The sequence below is a fragment of the Papaver somniferum genome, chromosome 1, assembly GCF_003573695.1.
Source record: "Papaver somniferum cultivar HN1 chromosome 1, ASM357369v1, whole genome shotgun sequence".
In the NCBI taxonomy this organism is placed as follows: domain Eukaryota; kingdom Viridiplantae; phylum Streptophyta; class Magnoliopsida; order Ranunculales; family Papaveraceae; genus Papaver; species Papaver somniferum.
In genome coordinates, this window is record NC_039358.1 from 165,927,825 (window position 1) to 165,934,170 (window position 6,346).

Below are 6,346 nucleotides of genomic sequence, written 5' to 3' on the forward strand. Positions count from 1 at the left end.
CCAAAGTCGACTTTAATAAAAAAATCTATATCACACATAAAAGTCTACGGTAATAGATAAATTTGTCTCCCACAGATAAACCTAAGAGTTTTGTTCCGTATTTTGATAAAATCAAGGTGAACAGGAACCAACTGATAACCCGGACTTATATTCCCGAAGAACAGCCTAGAATTATCAATCACCTCACAATAATCTAAATCGTATTGTAGCGAAACTAGATATTGCGGAATCACAAACGATGAGACGAAGATGTTTGTGATTTCTTTTTATCTTTCCCTATCGGAAATATAATATCAAGTCAATTATTCAATTGAACTCGTACGATAGAAAATGACAAGATCAGATCGCTCAACTACAAGAGAAGTAGTTTCGTCTGGCTTCACAATCTCAATGAAGTCTTTCATTCGTTAACCTACAGGGTCTCGAGAAGAAACCTAAGATTAAAGGAGAACCGACTCTAGAAAAACCAACTAGTATCACACAGAAGGTGTGGGGATTAGTTTTTCCAGTTGCTATATGTGTCCTTTATATAGTTTTCAAATCAGGGTTTGCAATCCAAGTTACCTTGGTAACAAAGCATTCAATATTCACCGTTAGATGAAAAACCTGATTTAACCAAGCTAATATCTCATAATTATACGAAGCTCTGATTCAGCAATCATACGTGAGTATCGAGACACGGCTCTCTCATCGAATTCCCAACGGAGAGTACTTTCTCTCAGATTACATGATGATATGTAGTCTCACGACCGGACAACGGCATATCTCAGGAATACTGAATACTTTCAGTGATTATTTCTATATAGCATCACCTGATGGACGACTCCTAGACAGCTTGCTCTGCTAGTGTAGAGCGATAATGTCTTCAGGAACAAACAACGAGTTTACCCTGACTATATAAAGGATATGACTTACCGACAAGCTCATATCGGGATGATTAATGCTCCTATACAGCTTGCTCTGCTAGTATAGAGCCACAAAGTTAACTATTCCTAATTGCTCCTATTCCATGGTCGAATCCGCGACTGGTCCCCTGGAATGGCAATAACAATTGTTCTGATTCTATGATCGAATCCACGACTTGATCTCATAAAATAGCAATAACTATATTATCTCATTACTCCGATTTCATGATCGAATCCACAACTGGTCTCATAAATGGTAATAGATAAATCTTAATTACTCCGATTCTATGGTCGAATCTACGATCCCATGGAATGGTAATGCTCACTTTATTATTCTGAATGCGTATTCGAATCCTCAGCTGATCCTATGAATTAATAATAAACATTTTATTACTCAGTTTTGTGAATTATTCTCCACCGGATTCCACAATTAGTAATAAATAATCAACAACCGGGCGTCTGAGCTACTTCTAAGTAAGCCCCGATTCAAATGGTGAAGGTGTATTCAACGATGATACACTAATAGTCATCGCACGAACGAGTATTTCAAAAATACAACGAAACGATGAACCTATGCAAAATAGAGAAGAAAATAATAAATAATTAAAAATATTGACCAGGGTGCTGGGAGCATGGACACACGACCGACCGACCGTGTCGTGGTCAATCCCACGCCAGTTTTATATTTTTAATGCATTTTTATTATTTTCCATGATTTGATGGAAATTCTCTCATTTTATCAAATCTCCCTCGTCTTGAGGAAACTCCTCGGTTTCATGGTACTTCCATAAATCGATAAAAAATAATATAAAATTAAGGAAAGGAGTGTGAGGCAGGACCATTGGCCAACTGGCCATGCCTTGGTCCCAACCGGCCCCACACCCACGGTTCCTTATTATTTTATTATTATTATTATTATTATTTCTCTAATTTCATGAAAAAACTCCTTGATTTCATGGTATTTTTGCACAAATCATCAAATAATAATAAAATAAAATAAATTATGAAAACTTGTGGGACCGGGCCTTGGTCGGCCTCGGCCATACCCTAGCCGGTCCCACACGCCCCTTTGTTTTATTATTTTATTATTAGTTTTCCTTGAATTCATCAAATTCCTTGATTTCATGGTATTTCTCTCAAATTAGGAAAAATTCCCTCAAATCATCAAAATACCTAAAAATATTAAAAAATTAGGAAAACTCGTGGGACCGGGCCCTAGCCGGCCGGCCATGCCTTCCACGGTCCCACACGCCCTTGTTTTTATTATTTTGATATTTTTTGCTTCCTTGAACTCATGAAAACTCCTTCAATTCATGGAAACTCCCAAAATTCATCAAATTCCTCAAAATTCATGTATTTTTCATAAAATCATCAAAATATTATAAAATTAAGAAAAAGGCACCACGGGACCGTGGTCACGACCAGCCGACCATGCCTTGACCACGGCGGTCCCACGCCTCCTCATTCCTTATTTTATAATTATTTTTCATCATCTCATGGTGTTTTCCTCAGTTTCGTCGAAACCCTAATTTTGACATATTTTCTCGAATGGATGCTCAATCGCACGTCAGAAAATATCAAAATTCTCAGGACTGAGACGCGGATGCCTTGGGGACACGAGCACGCTATCTTGACAGACCAAGATTGGCTCTTTGGCTCACGGAAGCCGGTCCCATCAATTTTCACAGTTTTGACCTAATTTGCACAATTGCTCGTATTAGGTCCAAAACTCTCCCAAACACTTTGGATTTTCATGAAGTGATCGTCAGGCGGTCACGGGACAACCCAGGGCCAGTTTCATGACTCCATGGTTGGTCCCTCACCTCGTCATAGTTAATTAGATTTTCTCACCTAAGGCTCAGACGAGCATTTTTGAATAAATTATTAAGCCAGCATTTAATCATTCTTCCACCAACAAATCGTCAACTCTTCATGAGTTCTTAGTATTTGCTCACGTGAGCATATGTACACTACATGGTTGATCCATGGTCCCATGTAGTCGTTCCCTCCTTCGTCCCATAGTTAAAATTATGACGAACCGTGAATTGATCATCAATTGATCAAATTAGGGTTTCTGAATCCAAGGATCATCATTCAAGATTCCAACCTTAATAATTTTACGACGACCTCATGGTCATTAATCTTATTAATTATGCTCGGTTCAACAACCAGTACTTTAATTAATATTTTTGGTACGCTGCCAATAATCCATCAGATGAGCAACACATGCTCAGACGATCAAATATTCAAAAACTCATCACATGAGCAACATTTGCTCAGATAAGGAATATTTGCTCCAACCAAGGAATATTGGTTCAACAATCGATATTCAACGATCCACCGAATGAGCGATACTTGCTCACTTCATCGTAAGAACTATATCTCTGTCTCATGACATGTTCAATTCGTGAGTTTCAGAACATCATGTTCAACTCAACGACTACATGGACTCATCGTCCCATCAAACCACGAAGTCATCAATTGACTAACAAACCACGAGGCGTCAATCGTGTCACTTGGGGGGATATCACTTAGGGTTTTGGTCTGGCGGTCTACGGCATGTGTGTTCAAACACACGATGGAATGTGAGCAAGTCGTGCAATCAGTTGAAGGAATTCACGAGGTAGTGGGTGGAAAATCGACCAAGTCTCCACACGTTGAGCAACTGGTTTCAAACACGATCTCCACTTCCCCACTCCTTGATTCCATCAACTGTCACACTTCATGGAGTCATGGTGTCACAATTCCATCAATATAAATAAGTCTCTGAATCATGATTGAATCATCAACAATATCATCAATCTCACGTCTCATCGACAACACGAGATCATCAACTCATCAATTGAGCAACTACTCTCAATTGAGCAATTTCAATCACTCAGAACTTATCGTATTCGGAATCCACACACCCACAATCTTTGATTACCATTGATTCCACACATTTCTCAGCTTCCCTCCTAAAGATCAACCCATCCTCTCTTGTGACCAAATTTACTCTGGAACGGTCATTGTCTTGATTTAGGCCGGAGTACTATATATTGATCTCTGAAAAACTAAAGCACCCCCTTTGCAGCAGTGTATCTGTGTGAGGTTTAACATTTCGCTCGGTTCGAGGAATATCCTCCGTACGGTCGTCTCCTCAATTCCTTCAAAAACCATCAAATCGTTTTTCCCCATCTACACAACCGTTAGATCGAAACTTAACTTGTCACACACAAATGAAATGTATTTCATTTAGGTTTGAGTAACCGTACCTAAACGTGTACACTTAGTTGGTTCACAAATAATTAACCAATGGTTAGCCATATGAGCACTTTCATATTAACCGTATTCATCTTCTTCACATAACTAGTTCAAATGACTAATAAGAACTAGTTGAAGAGTTGTTCAATTGCTTAGGTCTTTATGAATAGACACAATTGAAAAAAAATCGGTTTGGTTCATTTGAATCAATTCATGAACAATATAGGCACGATTTGCAAAGATTGCATTCCTTATTGATTTATTGTTTAAGTTCATGATCCTCCGATTTGAGAAATATAACCATCTTGGGTGCGCGTACGGGTACGTGTGACATAGCTACCGGATTTGAGTTTAGAAACTCAGCAGAAATTTTCGGTCAAAAACTTTCATGGGTAAGCGTACGGGTATGCGTACCTAAGGTGACTGGTTTAACAGTCTGTAAACTTACAAACTCAGCAGAAATTTTCGGTTCGAAAACTTCCGCTGGTACGCGTACCCAACCTGTCTTCTTCACCAATACCGTATGCATAATATGCACACACTTGGTTTCCGACACATGGATTTATACACTAATGTGCGAACACACTATATATAGTTATATCCATAGTTGGTTACGTAATCTCAACTCTACATTCAATCATTTAAACATTCTTCTATAATGTTATAACAGTCGTTATTCACAACTATCGTCATCAAAGTTATTTTCAAGATTGAAACGTCATCATGACTTTCGTCACGGGTTAAGATGAAAAGTGGTTAAAGCGAAAGCTTACCAACACATATTTCGAGAAACAGACAGGCGAGTAAACTCGGCTCGAAATAGCAAATGTGTATGTATGAAAACTATCATACTTATACGACTTTGTCTCAAGGGTAGGAGATGGAGTAGATAGACTTTTGAGTGATATATAAGTTCAAGTATCCATATACCTTTCGTTGGATGAAGTTCCACTGGTTCCTTGAGTAGTTCTTCGTCTTCGTAAGATGATCGCCATGGAGTCTGGAGCTCAACTATACTAATTTGTCCTAAACCGCGACTTAGCTATAAGTAGTCTAGAAATCAAGACATATAGTTTTGACAACTAAACTTGACAAACATGCTTGAGATAGCAACGCATGCGAGTTCGACCGAGCAACGCTCTAACAATCTCCCCCTTTGTCAATTTTAATGGCAAAACTATCAATACATATGGATTACAAAATAAATAAAACTTTGTAGCTTCTCGTCCACATGCTTGATCTCCTTGGTCCTTCAACATTACTCGAAAACTTCGTCTTTTCCAAGTAGTCTTATGATTCCATAGATGTTCAATTTAGCATCATATTTGTTGAAGATCCATAGCCATAACAATGGGAAAACAAAAGCTCTCAATCATTGTTATACAGTATCACAGTATTATTACACAGTATCAAAGTTTTTATATCAATACTTCGACAACAATACTATGGTGATATGTATCACTCCCCCTTAGTCAATACTTCCATCTCAACATGAAAACCACTCCCCCTTACATAATGATCCGTAAAATACGTAAACCATATGTATTTGTAGTGTGAACTACATATTAATTCTCCCCATTTTTGTTAATAAAATTGGCAAAGGTACGAAAACGGTATCCTAATGAAATTTCCACGGAGATGCTTCAAGACCAAAGAAAAGTATATATCAACTTGTTTAGATGCAATGACAAAGCCGAAGCTAAATGTATTCATCAAGGAGTTTATAAAGATACAAGATAACCCCAAAAATATTCCACAACCGCACTCCCCACAAAGATATGGAAATTAAGCTCAAGTTCAAAAGAACTCTCCCTCATTTGATGTCATTCCCGAAAGAACAACAAGAGCGACCTTACTTTTACAAGAAAAGAAGGATTTCTTTGGACACCAAAAACCATAAGTAAATAATTTTGTATCCAAATATTCTCAATCAAACTAATCACAAGAGAACCGATGATTAATTTAATCGGAATACACAACCAAATTAATCACAAACGAATCTATGATTTATTTAGTTGGAAATGCTCACATAAGAAAACTTATGGAGCCGCATAGTATATACATAAAATATGGATCAGGGAAGATCAATACTACGGAATATACAAAGATTCATTCTATCTTCATCACTATTTGCACAATGACATACAATAGACATAATCTTTGTCAACAAAAGATTTTAACCTATCTTCCATCAAAGA